The sequence below is a fragment of the Cryptomeria japonica genome, chromosome 1, assembly GCF_030272615.1.
Source record: "Cryptomeria japonica chromosome 1, Sugi_1.0, whole genome shotgun sequence".
NCBI classification, from domain to species: Eukaryota; Viridiplantae; Streptophyta; class Pinopsida; order Cupressales; family Cupressaceae; genus Cryptomeria; species Cryptomeria japonica.
In genome coordinates this window covers 514790917-514813548 of record NC_081405.1, presented here as the reverse complement: position 1 = coordinate 514813548, position 22632 = coordinate 514790917, and positions in this window count along the sequence as shown.

Here is a 22632-nt window from a genome sequence, read left to right as displayed (position 1 = left end):
CTAGGTTCATTAGGATTGTCCCAAGTTCATTATGGCTTTCTTAGGCTCATTAGGACTTTCTTAGGTTCATTAAGACTGCCCTACATTCATTAGAATCATTTGAGGCTCATTGGGAATATCATATGTTCATTGTGATTGTCCTAGGTTCATTAATTTAATTCGTGTGTTCATTAGGACTATCTCACATTCTCAAATAGCTTCAACTAATATCTTAAATTAACTATTTTAAAAAAAAATAGCTCCTTAACAATTTAATATTATATACAATCGAATATGATTTCAACTTCAAACCTTGTGCACCTTTTAAAACCAAAAGATGTTGTTAAAACCATTCTTCTAATATTATCTTAATCATAACATAACCTAATAAATCTTCCTCAAAATATCTACCAGCTTCAAATCATATATCAAATCTTTTATAATATAAATTACATTCTAGATATACCAATATACTTCTAAAGATATTCAAAATACTTCTTGGGAATTATATATTTCAAATCTTTCAGATGTATATATAATTAGCACCCCATTTAGAAAACTCATTATCAATCAACATTATAAATCAAGAATATTTTTTATTTTGTATTAATGAATTATATATTTGGCATGTTAGCTTCCTTTATGAACCTATGTAAACCAAACTCCAATTTAAGTAACTTATCTAGCTTTGCTCTAAAATTGTGTCCATAATTGATCCTTTTATGCCAACACATGACATAATAGGACCATAATAGGATGTTTATGCCATGACATGGCATAAACCTAAGCCTAAACTTTGATATCTAAAATTTGAAGAGTAATGTTAATTACTTTTAAGGTTATACTAATTTAGTGGTAACTTTTGTATTGCCTAATGAAGGTTAAGAACAATTTAGGTACATATGTTTGGTTTTATTTCAATTTCATTTTCAAACGTTTTTGTTTTTGTTTCCATTTCATTTTCATTTTTTTGTTTGTGTCGATTTCATTTTGTTAATTATCTAGGTTTGGTTTTGATTTCCAAATTTGTTGATTATGGTTTAGGGTTAACTGTTCAAAAATATTTTAGATCAAAATCAAGAATTTAAAAATATAAAAAATAATTTATTTATATGCTACTATAAAAAAAAACTAAAATAATTAAAAAATAAATAAATAAATAAACAAAAAAACAAGAAAAATATACAAGAAAATTATGAAATGTGAAAATAGATGACTGAATGTGTACCTCAGATAGTGGTGGAGGCTTGAAGTGGAAACCACAGCATGGGGGCTTGTTTTTGATCTCTTCTTGTCAATTAACTGTGATGGTGAAAATGAAAATTTTGCCCAATAAAACGGTAAAAATAGAATTTCAAAACAGGGGCCCATTTTTAAAAAACGAGCCCCCGTTTAGTTTATAAACAGGGGCCCGTTTTGTAACAAAACAGGGGCCCATTTTGTGGAGCACGTTTTCCAATGCACAAACTTCCACAAATTTGTGACTCATTAGCTTGCACATACCCTTATGGTGTATGATTTTATGTAGTATTTCAGTTCTTATGAGTAATGTTATTTTTTATGGATCATTATAATGGACTGAGACTTTTCCCTTATATTGCGATGTGTTATAAATATATGTTGTGTGTTTGCAAGTGTATTGGGATGCGAGGGGATGATTTTCCTTCACTCACTTCGGTGAGACAGGGAACGTTATGAATCTCCTTCATCGGTGTGTCTATGATGTCTATATCTATATTGTCTATATGCATGTGTGGTTCTTTGGTGTAGGACATGGTAGGTACAAGTACTGGGTAGGTATGGGGTATCGACTCCACCTGGTTTCATAGGTTTAAGTGTGCCTTATATATATATGATGGGAGTAGAGGAGATAGTTGTTGTACCCTAGATTGACCACACTTATGCTCATGTGAGTGTTGTCAGTCGGTTGTGTTTCCCCGTCTGGCTGTTATGCATGTCATGGTGCCTTGGTTTGGTCATTTGAGGGTCGTCATTTGATTGTCTTAGTTTTGCAAGTTTCCGTTTAAATAAAATGGTTATTTAATTTAAATAGATGATTCTATCTTGTGTTGGCATAATCATTTAATTAATATGCTCTGTGATTATTGATTTATTTAAATTGATGAATTGCTAGATTAAATGGTTAAATGGCTTAATTTATTGTGTAAAGTTGCATTAATATTTTTGTGAAATAAATAAATCGCCTAGCCATTTAAAAAGGTTAAATGCTTATGTTGAAGGAAGTATTTAGGAAAAAAAGAAATGAATAAAAGCTTTCCTTTGTATTTTTCCATTTGGCCTTTTTAATTTAATCATTTGAAAGAATTATTTTTTTGGGAAAGAAATAAATCTGATTGCCTTTTAGTTTTAAAATATTTAAATTTGATTGCATGAAAAAACTTTAACCTAGAAGCTTGGGTTAAAAGATATTTTTTGGGCATCCGTTCTGGGCATTCATGGTAGGAGAAGAAGATAATTTTTGGAGAGAAAATTCTGGAAAAACTTCCTAAAGGAGGTGGAGATTCGACCTAGCTGCAAGATTGGAGTTTCTTCATCCCTTTTACTTGCTAATTGCTTCAAGGTTGGAGGTTCCCTTCTTATTTTTAATTTGTTTTGAAATTTTCAGTTTGCTTCCTATGTATGGAAATTTATGTATTCTGCCTGTAGATTCTTTTTGGAATGTTGAAATGGAAGAAAGATTTCTTGATATAGTTGATTGTGTTATGCCATAAGCATATGGTTGCATTCAAGAAAGGAATTTGTCCATTTCTTCTTTGTTGTGTGTTATTTGTTCATAGCAAAGAATTACTTGATTTACCTCTGCTTTGGAAAGAAAGAATTTTAGATTGGGATTGCTGGGTGCATCCTTGTTTCTATTATGTCATGATTTGGATAGCTATTCTTTCTAGTGTGTTTATTTCACCATCTAAATTGCTAGTAAACTCTTCCTTGAAATTTTGGAAATTGGCACTGTATATGTGTGCCCATGAAATAATTCTTGAAATGGAATGTTCCTAGTGGTAAGTGTTACCAGTTCGAAGTGCTAAGTGTTACTGGGTCGAAGTGGTAAGTGTTACTGGTTTGAAGTGGTAAGTATTACCGGTTGGAAGTGGAAAGTGTTACTGGTTGGAAGTGGTAAGTGTCACTAGTTCAAAGTGGTAAGTGTCACTGGTTGGAAGTGGTAAGTGTTACCAGTTGGAAGTTGTAAGTGTTACCGGCTGGAAGTGGTGAGTGTCACCGGTTGGAAGTGGTAAGTGTTACCGGTTGGCAGTGGTAAGTGTTACCGGTTCGAAGTGGTAAGTGTTACTGGTTCAAAGTGGTAAGTGTTACCAGTTCGAACTAGTAAGTGTTACCGGTTTGAAGTGGTAAGTGTTACCGGTTTGAAGTGGTAAGTGTATATGGTGAAAATGGATAATAATAATAACAATATTGAAAGGCTAAATGAATTCAACCACAAAACCCTAGCCTAACAATCAACAAAGATCCACCATAACATATGAAGATTACCTAAGACAATGCAAATCACATGAAATCACAAAGATTATACCATCACATGTCCAATAGGGTTTGGATCTCCATTCTTCCTATCTCCATTGATCTTGCTTGATATATTTGCTCTCAGATTTTATATGCACAAGAGCTCAACAAAGAACGGAATGTGGTTGCAAGTAGGATCGTAGTGTAGTCAATTGCATAAAAGATGATTAGCATGAATGATTAGAAATGATTGATTAGGGTTTGATAATGAAGGAAGTATCTCCTTATATAGAAGACACAATATGAAATGGAGGGATAAGATTGAGAGGTGTAAAAGGAGGTCGGCTATGATTAGAGGGTAGGTAAAAGAAATATTAAAATAATGAAAGGGGTAGGTAGTGTATGAATTAAGAGATGAATGATATGTGTCATAGGTTGAAAAAGTTAATGAATTAATTAAATAAATAAAGATTTATTTAATTAATAGAAGAAGTGGGATAATTAAATAAATAAGAATATTTATTTAATTTAAGCAAAGGATAATTTAAATAAATAAATGTATTTATTTAAATGAAAAATAAGGCTAGAAGAGGATAAATGAATTAATTAAATAAATAAGGATTTATTTAATTAATAGAAGAATTAAGCTAAAGTAATTAAATAAATAAAATATTTATTTAATTAGAGTGGACAATTTTGGGTGTCTACATTTTGCCCCTCTTTGAGACAATGCAGCTTGTCGCATTGTTTCAAAGAAGATAAGATGAACTGATACAGAGTTGCCCCAAGATGGGAATGATATGCCCCCTTAAGAGATTGGATGAAAATGTTTGAAAAGATTGTAGACAATCTCTCGATAAGAAAGAAAGGCTAGAATGAACTGACCGGATAAAGTGACAAAGTCATGGGATAATGAAGACTGACTCGGGAAACGAAGGCGAGGGCTAGGGTAGGCTATAAGATAGACCACAAGGGAAAATACATCCTCATTGTCATCTACACATCCACGAGAGCAGATTGCAGAGCGAAAATAGAGCAGCAGCAGTCAGCAGCGATGGCCTTCACTCACAGATTCGACCGCGTTCGCCGATTTCAGAGGCCAGGAGAGGTAGGAGAGCCGGTAAGTACCACCAAACCTCCTCGTACTTTGATGCATTTAATTTTGTCATTAATGCATGTCGAATAGGGTAATAAATGCACTTTGACTAGGGTCCAAAAAGTGTCAAAAAATGTCTAGGCGCATCTGTGTTTGTGCCAGGCGCGTCTATGTCTGGACCTGCATCTGTGTCAATTGTAGATGCGTCTGTGATGTTCAGGCGCGTTTGTGCCAAGAAGGCACGTCTGTGTCAAACAGGCGTGTTTGTGCAGAGAAAAGGCACGTCTGTGTCAAGCAGGCGTGTCTGTGTTTTTCAGGTGCGTCTATGCAGTCTTTGAGCGCATTTATGTCATGTAAGAACATTTGCATTTGAAAAGTATGAATTTGCATCTTCTAGGTCAAATCGACAGTTCTGTGATGAACATACGTTGTCGATTGGATAAGCTACTGAGAGGATACACTCAAGAAGGTCCTCTAGGAAGACTAGGATAGATCAAGGCACTTTGCGATGAACAGTGAGTACCAAGATAGAGTACTTTGTGATGAACAGGGAGTACTAAAGTATGAGCAACACTTTGTGATGAACAAGGAGTGTAAATGTGAGTAACACTTTGTGATGAACAGTGAGTGTCACACACGTAGTACTTTGTGATGAACAGGGAGTACCACTAGGATAAATAGCAACACTTTGTGATGAACAGTGAGTGTCACTAGGATAGATAACCATAACATTTTGTGATAAATAGTGAATGCCACTATGACTGACATGATTGAGTTGCTTGACTACAGGAGTATTTGCCGATGCTAGAGTCACGGGAGAGATTCCCATTGACACAGAGGTTGCGACCTGAGTTGTCACTCGAGGACAGAGCTGCCATCGAGGAGATGGAATTGAGACATGTGCTATATGTGCCCGAGTTTTGGGTGAACATGGGACTGCTGACTGCATTAGCTGAGAGATGGCACTCTGAGACATGCACGTTTCATTTGCCGATGGGTGAGATGACAGTCACCCTGGAGGATGTATACAGGATATTGTGCGTACCGATCGATGGGGAGTTGATCCCATACGATCGAGATGGAGACAGAGAGGCCTTGAGATGGGTGTTTTAGGACCCTGGATTGGAGATGAGGGTAGGAAACGTGGCATGGGACATCATGACAGCCACAGTACTAGCACTGTCAGTAGTGATAGGAGGAGCTATCAGTGGGTTCCTGTGTTCAGATAAGGCGACACAGGGTTTGGCTGTGGGCTGGGGAGGAGCACTGGAGACACTGGTGACATAGCACACCAAATATGCCTGGGGACCATGTGTGCTAGCCCATTTGTATTATGAGCTTCATCAGTTTGTCTATCATGGATCAGTGGGATTGGGCTATGGAGTGACACTGCTGCAGGTATGGGCCTACGAGCATCTATTGGTTACCCAATCGATACACTTCAGGGGCAGAGGTCATGGACGCAGCTTTGTACATTTGTATGATATGATCACATCACAGCCGCAGATTGGCAGGTTAGAGCATTGGCGGCGAGTGTTGGACGACATTGATGTGGTCATATGGAGACCATATCTGGGCTACAAGGAGTGGGAAGATGATGCAGTAGAGCTGCCCTACACCTTCCAGAGTAGGTACCTGATTGGGCGGACGCGCTATGTGTTAGAGAGACAGCTGGTGGATAGGGTTGGCTGATAGTTTGGCTGGATTCAGAGGATGCCCTAGGGCTCAGGCATGTATGCCCACATAGTTAGAGATCAGGCACAGTTTGGGCCGCTATTATCATATGATCAGGCAGTGACATAGCTCATAGAGATGATGCCCCTACCCTGGGACATGTGGCTAGAGATCGAGGACACCGACATGGATGCCATGTACATAGCTTATTGGGAAAAGCATCCATTTCCACAGTTGACAGATCCAGGAGAGGCATTGGAGGGAGATGGGGGGGAGATGATGAGGAGGGTGGAGGTGATGGGGGTAGAGGCCGACAGAGGAGGAGGGGAGTAGTTGGAGAGAAGTGGGTTGCACCTCAGAGGGAGGGTGTAGAGGAGAGGTAGACTCAGGTGGTGAGGGGTCGCGGTGGATTGCCTTTACAGGTGCTAGCAGCACAGGGTCCTAGGTAGGTATAGATATAGGGATAGGGATAGAGACAGGTACTAGTATAGGTACAGGTACAGGCACAGGGGCAGGCACCCGTAGAGGGGGAGCCACAGGCAGAGGTAGAGGGGGTTGACCTAGTGGAGGCTGAGCTGCTAGATCTAAGGGAGATCTACCAGGGCCAGGTAGATAAGATCCAAGAGCTGGAGAGGGAGAGGGATCGGCTCAGGATGAGGCTCAGAGATACTGAGCGGGAGCGAGATCAGGCTATCCGGTGCTATACAGAGGCTGAGATAGCACTGAGGGCAGGGAGACAGGCAGCTGAGGATAAAGGGGCAGGATACACTTATGTCCTGTGGGTAGGAGAGGAGATAGCCTACTAGAGGGACCTCTACTATGGTGTAGTGCCAGTAGATCAGTGGGCGAGGAGCTTCCATAGACCGTCGCGTATAGAGACAGCTACGAGAGGGAGCCGGAGGAGACAGGCATCGAGTGGTGGGGTTATGGGCCCTCCGCCACCACCAGATAGAGGAGACAGGCAGGATGATCTTGGGGCGGATCCTTCAGGGGCTCAGATTCCATCGAGGCTAGGCGGCTCCGAGGGAGGGAGTTCATCATAGCCATAGAGGGCTCCCTTTGTATCAGTGTTGTACCATTTTTTGTATTGTAGACACCTGCGGGTGCTTTTTGTAGCCATATGGTTTTTGACATCATTGTATCATGACACGTTTTTATTATATATATGAGATGATTCATTTTTACGGCAGCTATATGCATGCGTACCTATGTGATAAGATGTTCTTATGTGATGTTTGTTTATGATATGGATGCAAATATGTATATGATGCAATGCAATATTTTTATTTTTTTTATGTTTTAACATGTTATGCAAGATGCAAATGTAAATGTATGTAATGCAAATGAATATGATAATGCAAATGTAAATTGTGCTAACAGGTGTTGTGTGCAGGATGATGCAATTGTGATATATATATGTATGTATGAAATGCTTATATGTGGTAATGCAGGTGCAACTACATGAAATGCAAGTGTTTTTGGTGTGTCATTATACTCAGTCATGTGCTAGTAGGCTATGGGGACTCGAGAAAGATGATGGAAGTCAATCAAGAAAAGGGGGATGGAAGACAGAAGATATGAAAGTGAAAGAGCTTCTTGTGCATTATCATCATTGAGCTTTATTATGGCAAGTAGGTTATGACAATCGAGGCATATATTCGACCCAAAAAGTCATTGTACCCGTTTGCATGGAGATAAGATAGTCATTAACAAGTAATGCCCCAGTTCACACTAGACTCACAGTGTCCTCATATCCCTGGACAAGTAATAGCATTACGAAGAGACAATCCACAGACAATAAATACAAATAGGTGACAATACCCCATGCTCGCCTTTCTAGTCAAAGACATCCTAGAGATAAAATCTCTGGTTAGAGACATCCTGGAAAAGCTAAAAGACATGTCACCAAAAAGATAAGATCAAAAGAAGACCAAGACTCGACACCAACATCCACTGTAGTTGTCAAGTTTAGTGTCTCTTGTCACTTGTATAAGTCTGATTTGATTGTGGTCACAATGTTTACTTTCACAGAAAGGATAGATAGCACTGAACCATATGTTGTCTGAGTCTGTTGAAAGATTTGATTTGTTGAAGTCCATTGTCGCTACTGTGTCTCATCTGAAATTGACTGAATCCATGAAACTGATACTTTATTGTGGAGAAGATGAAGCTTTATTGCGGATCTGTGATACAAACGCTGCTTTATTGTGGATTGTGCGTGGATAGACTAAAGAAAGTTGGATGAAACTATACTCCTCGAAACATGTGATATTCTCAGTTCCACACCCATCACTAGAGCTAGGATTTGCCTTAGCCACAGATAGGATCTGATTTATTATGGATGGAAAAGGATGAAAAGGAATGTTTATTATGAATGGCGAACCAATCTTGGGTAGATCAATAACAAGCCATGATGGGAATGGGTAAGTTTATTATGAACGAATTGGTCGTGAGTGTGTGAAAAGTGAAGTGATGAAAGTGAATCCTGAAGGAGGGAGGAGAAATGTCTCTACGCATGGCACTGGTGACCCAGTTTTCACCATGGTACTTACCTAGGGCACCGCCGAAGTGATTTTCACCATTGGACGAAATTATTTCTCTTTACTTTTTTTGATTTTTCAATGTTTTTTGTGTCACAAGGTGCCTGTTTGCTAGGTTTTCACCAAGTAACGATTTTTCTTAAAAAAAATTTTAATTTTTTTTTGTATTTTTGAATTAGGATATTCCAAAGAGCTATGTGTAGAACCCGTGAAGGTGCATGCTATTGATAGGATCCTCCAAAGGTTCACCTTCTGTAGTTGAGAGCTGATATGCCCCAGATCCATATGCTATTGTAATGATGTAAGGACCAAGCCAATTTGGTTCGAACTTGCCCTTCTTCTCTCTGTCTTGCTGATTGTAGTTGTATTGTTCCTTGACTGAATGATGTGTAGCTTGATTGAATGTCTTCCTCGATGAAGGAGCTGAGATAGAATTACTAGTGTGTGGACTACACAGGCCCATATGCATGTCACCTGAAGAAGTTTGGGCATCCCTGATAACAAACTCCTTTGAGAAAGCTCCATTAAAGGTCCATGATGTATCACCAGAAGGGAAAGGATGTGTGGAACAAGTAGATGAGTGATGAAGGCTTATGATTGCGAAAAGAAGTGAAAGTAGGATATCATGATGGAGACTTAGGATCAACAAGTAATCTTTTTGACTTGCAATTGTAGAATTTTTGCCCCTAGTTATTTTGATATTAGGGGAGATCAACTCTTGTTCTTTTTGCTTCATAGGAGTTTTATCCTTGACCTTGATTTTTGTAGAGTCCAATAGCTTTTGATTTTGATTTGGACTAAAGGACTTTTCTTTAGTTTTGACTTTTAAATTTTTCTTTTCAAAGCTTGATTTTTCATCCCCAATGAGTAAGGGCTTTTGTAATTCTTGTTGATCCAAGTCTAGGAGAGGAGCGGAAATGGAATGAGTGGATGAAATGGAAAAGCTATGTGAGTTATCAAGAGGGATGGTGATATGCTCAATAGATTCTTTGTTGGAACCACTCTTAGGACTATTGATATCAAGAGTTGCTTGCACCACTGGAGGAGATTTGCATTCAGACTCAGTAGCCACAACACTAGGTGGTTCACACCCAATTCCTTGTAAATTGTTCTTGTCGACTGAATATCTTAGGAGATAGTTGGAGTTGGTCAACATGGAAGATATACTCACCACATCCCATGTCTTTAAACTTGAACTTTTCTTTGATCTCTGTTTGTTTTGATGTAGAAGCTTTCAAGGATTCTGGATCCACATATGCTGATGAAGGAATAGCTTCTCAATTGACTGGGATTGTTATTTCTGACTGAGGTTGCAGATTGTTGCAATATATGAATGGATTTGGATCTGCTTTGAAGGTCACTTCAACTCCATTGTGTGGAAACTTGATACATTGATGATATGTAGATGGTACTGCGCTCATCTCATGAATCCAAGGACGTCCTAGCAATATGTTGTATGTGAGATCCAGGTCTAGGACTTGACAAACCACATCCTTTGTAACTAGCCCAACTCTGAGAGGTAATGTAACTATGCCCTTGGATGAATGCCCTTCATCATCATATGCCTTGATGGTGATTTTGTTTGTAGAATTCACGGCTTTATCAGAATATCCCAATTGTTTAATAGTGCTCAATGTACAAATGTTTAGACTTGCTCCTCCATCTATCAGGACTCATTTTATTCGATGTTTGTGTATGAATGCTTCAATGTGTAAGGGTGCATTATGTGGCTGGCTCATGGAGGTGTCATCAGCTTCGGTGAATGTAAGGGAGTGTGGAATGGATAGGTATCCCACCATGGCTTGAAACTGGTCCACGTTTAGATCAGTAGGAACAGTAGCATCTCTCAAGATTTTGTCAAGAATGGCTTTATGAGTGGGAGATATGCGTAATAGCTCAAGGATTGAAATGAGTGCGGGCATCTTCCCTAGTTGTTCTACAAGGTAATACTCAGGTTTAGTTGATGAAGAAGCGGTGTTTTTAGTTGGAGCACCTTGCAAAGTGATTTTACCTCAGCGGGTTGTAACATGACATTCAAAGGTAGGTTCGAAAGAAGATCCAATACCTTTTAGGACAATCTTGGGTCTCTAGGTAGAATTCTCAGATGTTTTGTCCTTGATGATAATGGTAGAGACATAATTGTCCATCGAGATGTGATTGATGGTTGAATCATAGTTATAGGATGCTCTGGTATAGTTGGTTTGATCCTCTATGGCTTTAGCTTTTCCCTTGTCATGTTTTGGGTTTGGTTCCTTAAACATCTCATGTTCTTGATTGGATGAATGTCCCTCAATCTCAATGTCACCTCTATCAATGAGATCTTGTATGATGTGCTTCAGTCGATGACAATTTCCTGTCTTATGACCCTTTCTCTTATGAAATTCACAATACTCATCATCATTCCACCAATTTGGTTTGACCTTTGGTTCATATGGCGGGAAATCTGGAATTGTGATCACCTTGTTTGCCACTAACTTCTTGAAAACTGACTCAAGTGGTTCTCCCAACGGGGTATACTTCCTTTGTGATCTGGAAGTTGCTTGAGTATTCACTTGATTGTTTGTAGAACTTGATCCAGAAAAAATGAATTTGGGTCGCACTGTGTTGGCATCAACAACACCATCATTGACTGTGTTCTTGTTTTTATTCCAAAATCTTGGCTTGTCTTTTCCTTTAAAGTCATCTTTGTTTTCCTTGAATATCTTGATGACTCCTTGTTCAATTAGAACCTTTTCTGTCGCTAAGCCTTTTTCAATAACGTCCTTGAAGGTGGACAAACAAGCTTTTCTTAGATCATAGCCAATGTCTTTGTTAACATTTTTGGGTGAACATTTCTACCATTTGTTTTTGTGGAATTTCACAAGAGCATCTGCTGGCTAGATTTCTCCATCTTTGTAAGAATGATGCAAAAGATTCTCCCTCTTTTTGCTTGGTGTTGCACAAAGTAGTGACTGATATGTCTGTCTCTATATTGTAGGTGTAGCGTCCTAAAATTGTGACACTTGCAATTTCGACTGCATTTCGGTCTTCACGATGGCGACGCAACATGCAACCTGAATGGAGACCCCAAAACTTGCTCACGACATTGAAAACTGCATTTTTCAAGCACCCTGGCTTGAACCTCCTTGCACCCTGATGGCCCGGGAGGTGGGACCAGAGCGCCCAGCGCCCTGGTCCCTGGGTCCTATTTTGGGCTCGGTTTCCTAAGTGATATTGGGTCCTTTTGATTGCAATTTGGAAATATACTTCCCTGGTCGGCCTAAGGTCGGGAAAATCAGTCTATCGGCCCTAAATGACAAGTATATAAACTACATTTTTCTCTCTCATTTGGGATGGATGATGAGGAGGAGGATATATGTACAAAGCGTGGAAATTATACTCAAGCATTCAAGCATTCAAGCATTCAAGCAATTGATCATTCCAAGTCTCCATTCAAGGCTAAGTGTTGCATTCAAGACAAGGATTCAACCATTGAAGAGGAGATCACTTACTTCATGCTACAACATACTACAACATACAACATCTAAACCTTCGCACATAAGGATACCAACATCCTTAGAACAAGGTATTAGTACTTGTTTGTCATTACAGTCATTTACATTTATAGCTCTTGCTCATTTCTTGGTTAATTCCAAAACCGGGGTTTGACCTAAAGGCAAACCCCTAATCCCTAACCCCCCAATCATCTTCGCTTTTCTGTGTGTAGGTTGCAGGTACACGGCTGAAATTGAAGATCTGGAATCCTTGTGCAGAGACGAACAGATCCCCCTTCGTTTCGTAGATTTTTCGGAGGACCGTGGCGCCGGGCGCCATCGTCCCGACAACTTTTGCTCAAATTTACAGGACAGCGCCGTATCGACATTTTACTGCTAATTCCAGGTCCGCAACTTCATCCTATAACCCGAACTCAGTTTATAAGCGAATCTTTATGACTTTCTATGCATCCTTAGCTTAATTTCCTTAATCAACATTCTTTACAAAAGAGGGTAGCCTTGCTTTCCTAACCCTTGAAATTCATTTAGCATCCAATCTTACATTGTGTGGGATTGGATCTTATGAGTTTCAACCCCTCTTTTGAATGTAAAGTCTTCCCCCTAAGTGAAAACCCATCGAATCCTAGCGAACCTCCCTTCTCTCTCCTTGGAGTTAGAAGAGGGGAGACCAACTAGGGTTCGACCGCGATTTTCCGCTTTACATTTTGGTGAACCCGACGTGAACATCCTTTCTGATTTTTTCATGCTTAGATCTGAAAAAATTGATTACATTTCCATGTTTGATCTTTTGCAAAGTTTTAGAGGTGATTGCATTAAAACCCTAAAATTTCTTTTTAGTAATTAAACTTGCGAAATGTCTAAATGTTAATGCTTGTTTCAGATCTGTCCTTCTATTACAAATTATAATTCATATTTGTGCTTTAATTCTGAAGATTAAGTGGTTAAAAGTCAAAACCCTAATTTTTGAAACCCTCTTGATTCAACCTTTGTCCGACAATTTGACCAATCAAAACATCTCCAAATCAGCTGTAACTTTGGATTCCGCAATAAAATCACAATATCTTTCATCCCTGAAAATTTGGAAAAAAGTTGCGAGGACCGTGTTGCACTCCGAGTGCCATCGTCCCTGACAGTTTTTCCAAAATTTCGGGAGCGAGATCTTGCTGTATTTTCCTGCTAAAATCCAGAATTTTGGCTGATTTTGTCAATTATAACACTTTCAAAATTACAGTCAAAGTTGGTCTTGTGATTGCTTGGTCTAAGGCTCCTAATCATTCAAAAATTATCGAAACTGAAATTTTGTGTCAAAATTGTGTTCTTACTGTCTTAGATCTGAAAATTGTATTTGCATTCATTCCAAATTTCAGTGCTTTATTCAAATATTTGCAATTTGTGACTTTTGAAATTAAGTGCCTAATTACAACAACTTTGATTTCCGCTTTCAAAATTGAATTTTGCGTGAAATTGAGTCAATTTTCAAATTTCAAAATTTGCATTGCTCTTGACATTCCCTCTAAAATCATAAAATTCAAAATTTCAGTCTCCCTCTCTTTTTCAAAATTCAAATTTTGCATTTTTCGACAATCTTGATAGGGTTCAATTTTGAATTTGTAACTTTAATTTGGCCTATCTACAGATCGTAAAATCCCTCAATTTTTTCAGATTAGCTCTAAAATCATCATACCTTTCATCCCTGCAAATTTCGAAAAAAGTTGCAAGGACCGTGTTGCACTCCGAGCGCCACGGTCCCGAACATTTTTTCTGAAATTTCGGGAGATTGTTGTGATTGCATTTAACAGCTTAAATCTGGAAGATTGGCTGGTTTTACTAAAAATTGCTACCTCTAAAATCAAAATCTTCTCTCTCTCTCTAGTGCATGAGTTTCACAACAATAAGCCCTACTTACACTATTCCCGTTAGATGAAGCTGTAGAATTAAGTCTTTCCGAGGTTTAACTACTGAGGAGATGGAACCTAATTTGAGTAGTCTTTTTAACGAGGACATGGGTAATTCCTCTAATCCTCCTAATGATGAAGAAGCTCCCCATGAAGTTTCTGTTGAACAACTTTCCAAATTGGATAACCAATTTGACGATTTTCACCAATGGATGTCTCATGAGTATCCCGATAGTCAAGCTCTTCCTTTAATTGAGGGTCTAAAACATATGCTTCAAAGTGATAAGAATGGAATTGATGTTTTACGTGGTATCGCACACATTGTGGATTTGAATGTGATGCCTATGAAGAGTTGTGCTGAATCTTTAGGTTATACACAACCTCCTACACAAGTCAATCATTCTATTCCTTTGACCACTTCTATTGCTAGTTTACCTACCTTTACATCAAACATCATGGCTACCTCTATACAAGACATTCCTCCTATGATTACCAGTCATGGGGGCAATCCTCCTTCTTCAATTAACCCTATTCCTTCATTTAATCCGACTTCTTCATTCATTCCTTCAATAAGTGTTCCTATTACATCTTCACAAATGAACATGACACAAGGGGGCAATTCATTTAACCATTCCATTCCTCCTTGTAGTGTTCCTCCTATCCAATCATCCCCTATGGTTGACTATCATAGGGTCCCACCACCTTACTCTTTACCCTCTTTCAATAACATCACACCTCCATCTCAATCTAACACACCTAATATGAACTCTTCGACTGAAGCTACCATTAATAATCTTGCACAAACTGTCTCTTCTCTACAGCAACAAATTGCCTCTATGAATCAATCTAAGTTTAGTGTGCCCACATTTGATGTTGCGAGCCCACTTTCTCTTGACATTGTTCGAGCTATTCCTCCTAAACATGTTGAAATCCCGCATTTGGAGCTTTCTAATGGTAAAGGAGATCCTCTGACACATGTTAAGACTTTTCAAACAATATGTACTGATTTTGCTTATGACCAAAGGTTGCTTGCAAAACTATTCACCAGAACATTAAGAGACAAAGCCCTACAATGGTATTGCTCGTTGCCTTCTTATTCTATTACTTCTTTTGAACAACTTGCAAATGCTTTCATTCAACAATTTCAAAACAACATAAGTCCTAAAGTTACTTTGATTGATTTAATGCATTGTAAACAAGGTGTTAAAGAAAAAGTGACTGATTTCATTGGTAGATATAAGCATTTGTATGCTCAAATTTCTTTTCCAGTGCCTGATAATGATATTCAAAGAATCTTTATTTCTAATTTGCAAAAAGATATTCGAGACAAACTTCTGTTTTCTGAGTTTACTTCTTTCCAACAGTTGTGCGCCACTCTTCACAATTATCAACTGACTGTGAGTCAAATGGAACAATCACATCCTATGGCTCCGAGTGATAAGGGTGATAGCAGTCAACAACCATTTGGGAAGTTTAAACCGAACAGAGATTCCATCAAATTCAATGAAAACATCATCAACAACAATGTGAATGCAGCATCAGGTGTGCCTCCTATTTCTAAATTTTTCAAGAAAGAAAGAAAATATACTCCTTTGAATGAATCATTGCATGATATTATGAATAAGTTATTGGGACAAAATGTGCTTACCCTTCCTCCTATAAGACAAATTGATCCTGCAAAGATTACTTCACCTTATTTTGATCACAAAGCTTTTTGTCACTTTCATCGTCAGCCTGGGCATGATACTGAAAAATGTTTTTCTCTAAAGGGTAAAATTCAAGATTTGATTGATAATAATACTATTTCTATTTCTGGAGTGAATGATAAAGGCAACACATCTGTAGCTCCTTCTAACCAAAATCTTCAGATTTTTACTGATCCATTACCTTCTCATACTTCTCATACTTCTAATGTGATTGAGGCTAATGATTCCTCTTTCTCATCTGATGGTCTTGTGTCTATGACTCCGAATGTGATTAACTTTGTAGAGCAGCAAGAAAACCCTAAAGAACCTTCCATCACATTTGATTCTAGCGAAACCATTAGGGCACCTGATGGTCCTTTATACATAGTTGCAAAAGTCAAGAATATGCCTTGCCGTGGAGTGCTTATTGATCCTTCGTGCATGGTTAATGTTATTACTGAAGAATTTCTTTTTACTTTGCAATTGAATCAAGTGATCTATGACAAAAAAGATGTGATTGTGAAATTATTTGATGCATTTTCTTCTCCTGCAATTGGTTCTATTACATTGCCTATTGAGGTCCATAACAAATCCCTTGATGTGAACTTTGCTATTATTCCTTCTTCCGAACAATTTCGTGTGAAGCTTGGCTATCCTTGGCTATCTTCCATGAAAGCTATTGCTTCTCCTATTCATAAGTGTTTGAAATTTCCCCATAATGGTGAAGTTGTTACTGTCAATCATAGTCTCTTTAAACCAGCTGAAAGAACCTCTAGTGTTCCTATTGATTACTTTTGGCCTAAACAATTCCAATCTCTTCCTCCGCAAAGTGATCATCTTTTCAAATCTTATCAAAAGTGGAAAACAGATATGATCCTATCTCTAAGTGAACCTGGAGCACCTAAACTTGACATTCCTATCATTCTTGAGAAGGAAATTCTTCCTTTGAAAGACAAAACTAATGTCATTCCCCAAGAAGATTCCCAACCCGTCCCTATGGATGCGACTATGTCTATGCCTAATAAATCTTCTAAAAATAGACCTATACCTCCTCGTCATAATGGACTTGGTCTTCTTCCTAAACCAAAAACTCCTCCTTTATATGGAGCAGTTCCTCCTCCTGCCTTCTATAGAGAGAAGAGACCTTCTTCTTCTCCTATTATCCAGCCTAAGAGACCACAACCTAAACACCCAAGTGATAGGGATGAGAACATTCCTCCTCCTCTATCTTCTACACTTCCTACTAAGACTAGATGTAATCGTTCTGCACGGGAACGTCGATGAAAGCGTCGTCTTAGGGCTCAAGCAGCTGCTTCTCAAACTTTACAATCTCCAAAAACACCTTCAACAAGCATTATTCCATTTTCTCCTCAGCCGGATATTGAGCCTAAATCTCCTAAACATAAGATTCATGATGGTCTTGATCCTGTGCGAGTTAAAGATCCTATTTTTATAAATCTTGATGATGATATAGATGAAAATATTACTCCTCTTGCTTCTGATAGTGAATATGAACTTGTTGATGTTGATAACCATTTATCTAATGAATTTTCTAAAGCACTTATCCTAGCTCCTAGACAAGAACAATGTGGCTTGGAACATGAACATAGCCCTTGTTTGGATCTTGTGATAGCTCCATCTGCTGTGTTGGATGTTCCTCCTCTAGCGTGTTCCCTGCCTTCCCAAAACATTGATCAGCAAGATCGGGGGGTAGATGACATGCTAGACTAGTTACATTAGCATAGCAGACTCTCTCCCCCTCTCTTTTGTTACTTCTTCTATATGTTATTCTCATTCTTCCATTTGTCATCCTTAGTGTTGTCTACTTGAGGACGATGCAAAGCATTGAGATCTCTCGATCTCTCTCATGTTGACTCAAAAGACACATGTGTTCCCTTCTTCTAGGTGACCTTCCTTGATTGGGGAATGAAGAACAATTATGCATACATACATATGATATATATACATGACTTATCATACAGCATACTGACCCCAAGGAAAGTGAAGTCACCTCGTGCTTTGTGTTTTGTGTCTATTATCCTTGGGCTTATCTCACACTTGGGGGCTAAATCCTTGTGATAACGCGCTCCTTTTTCCTTTCTCATTTCTTATGTGTATCACTACGTGAAAACAATCACCCCCGTTGAGGCGTGTGCGATCGCTTTAACGTAGGGGGGCATACACCCTGTCTATCCTTTCAAAGATACTTGAAAATTTCTTGGCAAACTTAGCTTTGTCTTGAAGATTTTTGGTATTTCTTTTGCATGACTCATAGCGAGGGAACCTTACTACTGACAGTCATGGTTCTTCCTCGTGATCTTCCCTTTTACTTTGTCAATCGAAGTTGTAAGATCCTTAGTCCACTGGGGGCTTGGTGTATCTTGCCTCCTTGACGTGGTGAAAGTCTTTCAACGTTGTTTCCTTGTACTTTACCGGAAGTATGAGCATACATACTCCCGCTAAAGTGGGGGCTAAATGTAGCATCCTAAAATTGCGACACTTGCAATTTTGACTGCATTTCGGTCTTCACGATGGCGACGCAACATGCAACCTGAATGGAGACCCCAAAACTTGCTCACGACACTGAAAACTGCATTTTTCAAGCACCCTGGCCTGAACCTCCTTGCACCCTGATGTCCCGGGAGGTGGGACCAGAGCGCCCAGTGCCCTGGTCCCTCAGGACCAGCGCCCTGGTCCTCCAGGACCATGGCGCCCAGCGCCCTGGTCCCTGGGTCCTATTTTGGGCCCGGTTTCCTAAGTGATATTGGGTCTTTTTGATTGCAATTTGGAAATATACTTCCCTGGTCGGCCTAAGGTCGGGAAAATCAGTCTATCGGCCCTAAATGACAAGTATATAAACTACATTTTTCTCTCTCATTTGGGATGGATGATGAGGAGGAGGATATATGTACAAAGCGTGGAAATTATACTCAAGCATTCAAGCATTCAAGCATTCAAGCAATTGATCATTCCAAGTCTCCATTCAAGGCTAAGTGTTGCATTCAAGACAAGGATTCAACCATTGAAGAGGAGATCACTTACTTCATGCTACAACATACTACAACATACAACATCTAAACCTTCGCACATAAGGATACCAACATCCTTAGAACAAGGTATTAGTACTTGTTTGTCATTACAGTCATTTACATTTACAGCTCTTGCTCATTTCTTGGTTAATTCCAAAACCGGGGTTTGACCTAAAGGCAAACCCCTAATCCCTAACCCCCCAATCATCTTCGCTTTTCTGTGTGTAGGTTGCAGGTACGCGGCTGAAATTGAAGATCTGGAATCCTTGTGCAGAGACGAACAGATCCCCCTTCGTTTCGCAGATTTTTCGGAGGACCGTGGCACCGGGCGCCATCGTCCCAACAACTTTTGCTCAAATTTGCAGGACAGCGCCGTATCGACATTTTACTACTAATTCCAGGTCCACAGCTTCATCCTATAACCCGAACTCAGTTTATAAGCGAATCTTTATGACTTTCTATGCATCCTTAGCTTAATTTCCTTAATCAACATTCTTTACAAAAGAGGGTAGCCTTGCTTTCCTAACCCTTGAAATTCATTTAGCATCCAATCTTACATCGTGTGGGATTGGATCTTATGAGTTTCAACCCCTCTTTTGAATGTAAAGTCTTCCCCCTAAGTGAAAACCCATCGAATCCTAGCGAACCTCCCTTCTCTCTCCTTGGAGTTAGAAGAGGGGAGACCAACTAGGCTTCGACCGCGATTTTCCGCTTTACATTTTGGTGAACCCGACGTGAACATCCTTTCTGATTTTTTCATGCTTAGATCTGAAAAAATTGATTACATTTCCATGTTTGATCTTTTGCAAAGTTTTAGAGGTGATTGCATTAAAACCCTAAAATTTCTTTTTAGTAATTAAACTTGCGAAATGTCTAAATGTTAATGCTTGTTTCAGATCTGTCCTTCTATTACAAATTATCAATTCATATTTGTGCTTTAATTCTGAAGATTAAGTGGTTAAAAGTCAAAACCCTAATTTTTGAAACCCTCTTGATTCAACCTTTGTCCGACAATTTGACCAATCAAAACATCTCCAAATCAGCTGTAACTTTGGATTCCGCAATAAAATCACAATATCTTTCATCCCTAAAAATTTGGAAAAAAGTTGCGAGGACCGTGTTGCACTCCAAGCGCCATCATCCCCGACATTTTTTCCAAAATTTCGGGAGCGAGATCTTGCTGTATTTTCCTGCTAAAATCCAGAATTTTGGCTGATTTTTTCAATTATAACACTTTCAAAATTACAGTCAAAGTTGGTCTTGTGATTGCTTGGTCTAAGGCTCCTAATCATTCAAAAATTATCGAAACTGAAATTTTGTGTCAAAATTGTGTTCTTACTGTCTTAGATCTGAAAATTGTATTTGCATTCATTCGAAATTTCAGTGCTTTATTCAAATATTTGCATTTTGTGACTTTTGAAATTAAGTGCCTAATTACAACAACTTTGATTTCCTCTGGTTTTTGAAGCAAAGCTGATGGTGATTCAGATACCATGTGTGGTCCTCTATTTCCTCCACTATGAGGTCTCCTTTGATCCATGTTGGAGTGAGGTTGTTGCAAAGGTCGATTTTCCATTATTTGAGACATGTCAAAATCATGAGGTATCTTGGCTCCACTTTGTGCCATCATTTGTAAGAAGTATTGTCTATCCCTCCTCATTATTTCCTCAACCAGTCGATTGAAATGGGGATTTATAATGGATTCTTCCACATTTGCTGAATGTACTGAAAAGTTGTCCACATTGTCATTGTGTGTAGCATTGTTGTTTATAGTGTCCATGTTCTCAACATTTGGAATGTTTCTATAGGTATCCATGTCAGGTTATGTAGTATGATCAAAATTGAAAAAGATATCATTGTCATACTCATAAGAACTCATGTTTGCGGTCTCTTGAGCCTCTTTAGTTTCTCTCCTAGATTTTTGAAGACGGGTTTCAACCATGAACTAGGTATTGACCAAGATGTTTGAGACTAGATGAAAAATGGAAAGAGTATGGAAGACCAAGAGTTGGATGGAATGTAAATGAATCTAAGGTGTACTTGCAATGTCCAAAGTGTAAGCCTAAGTATGTATGTAGTAGAGTAGGTGTGACTTCCAAAGAGAGGATAGTTTCTCTTGATTAGGTAAGTTGACCTTGACTCTAAGTAAGACCAAATGAGACCCAAAGGTAAGAAACCTTGATGAGGGACCACTTAGCAAAGTGTTGTTGTATGTAGTGTGTTGACAAAGTATGATGAGGACAAGCAAGTGACCTTTTGACTCAAGTTTAGACAATTGTGAATGTAAAGTGAGATGTAAAGCAATGATGGACTTTGTGAGACCCAAGGATAGGTTGAATGCTAAATGAAACCCTAGAGAAATGACCTAGGAAGCTCAAGAATTCTGAAACCGACTGTGTTTGCTTGATGGACTACAACGGTTTTTTCAATTCTAGACACAGACACGCCTGTATACTTCATAGACGCGGTTTCCCGACACAGACATTGCTCTGTTTAACACAGATGCATTTCTGAGATTTTTTTGCCAAGTGCACTATTGATTTTGTGGACACAGACACGTTTCTGCCCTTCACAGACGCGGCTAGAGAACATAGACACTATTATGCCCGACACAGACGCGTTTCTGCAAATTTTGTGCAATTTTTCCATTCTGTGAAGTTGTTTTGTTGTGACCAAATCTGACTGTTTGACTATTTTTCATGACAAGAGGACACAATGTTGCTGAGGACTCAATGTTTGCAAGTGTCTAGACTCAAAATGACTCCAAGAAAAGTGTGTTGTTTGATGTAAAAATGTTTTGCATACACTTGAAGACACAAAAGACACAATGTTTTGCTGTTTGGTCTTGAATGTTTTGAATGTTTGACATAAGTCAAACATAATTCTTATGGCTGGCCAAGACAATAGTTGTTGATCCCACATGGGGTTTTACCCCCGAGGCTACGCTATTCAGAGCGGATACTTAGATGCTTGACCTCACTGGCTCCACCCTCGGCACTCACTTCTTGAGTCGGCCAAGCATCAGTCCCCATGAAAACTCCCCGTGGTGAACTTTGTATCTCTACTAAGAACTGTATGTGTGTGGGCTGCTACTAGAGGTCCGACCTCCTGCCCCAACAACTAGAAGGATTTGGGCTTCTAAAACAAAAAGGTGCTAGTAAGGGCATCCGCTCGTGTGGCCATACATGCGGCACTTTTAGCTCTATAAATACAGAAGGCTCCCAGCGGTAGGGGTTACGCCCTACAACTAATCAAGTAAATTTGATCAAACGGGTTTATGGGGAGACATAGTGTCGGTATGAACTAATCAGCACACGTTATTCATAGTTTTCACCATGAATACAGTTATTTATAGTGGTTTGGAAGAAGATGGCTTTTCTTTTGCTACCACTTGGGTCGTTCTCTTCTCACTAGTAGTCCTAATGACCACACGAGAAGACAGGCCCTCTAAAGATCAAACAAAAAGAGCCTATTTCTCAAGACACAAAAGACAATGATTCAATTTTAGTGCACCAATTGAAGTGTTTGTTAGTCTATGAAAACAAGGCACACAACAAAAAAAAAAAAAAAAATCCTTGCCAAGGTCCTACAACAAGGAGTTGTTAGTAGTTTGGATTGTTTCAAATGATTACCCCTTCCTGCAAGCACACAAGTTAGGTAAATTTTAAACCCAAAAGACTTTGTAAAAATAGGGGCCTTTGACCAAACAATTTTGCTTTCAAGACAAGCTGCACCAATTTTGTTAGCTAGATCTAAAAATGTT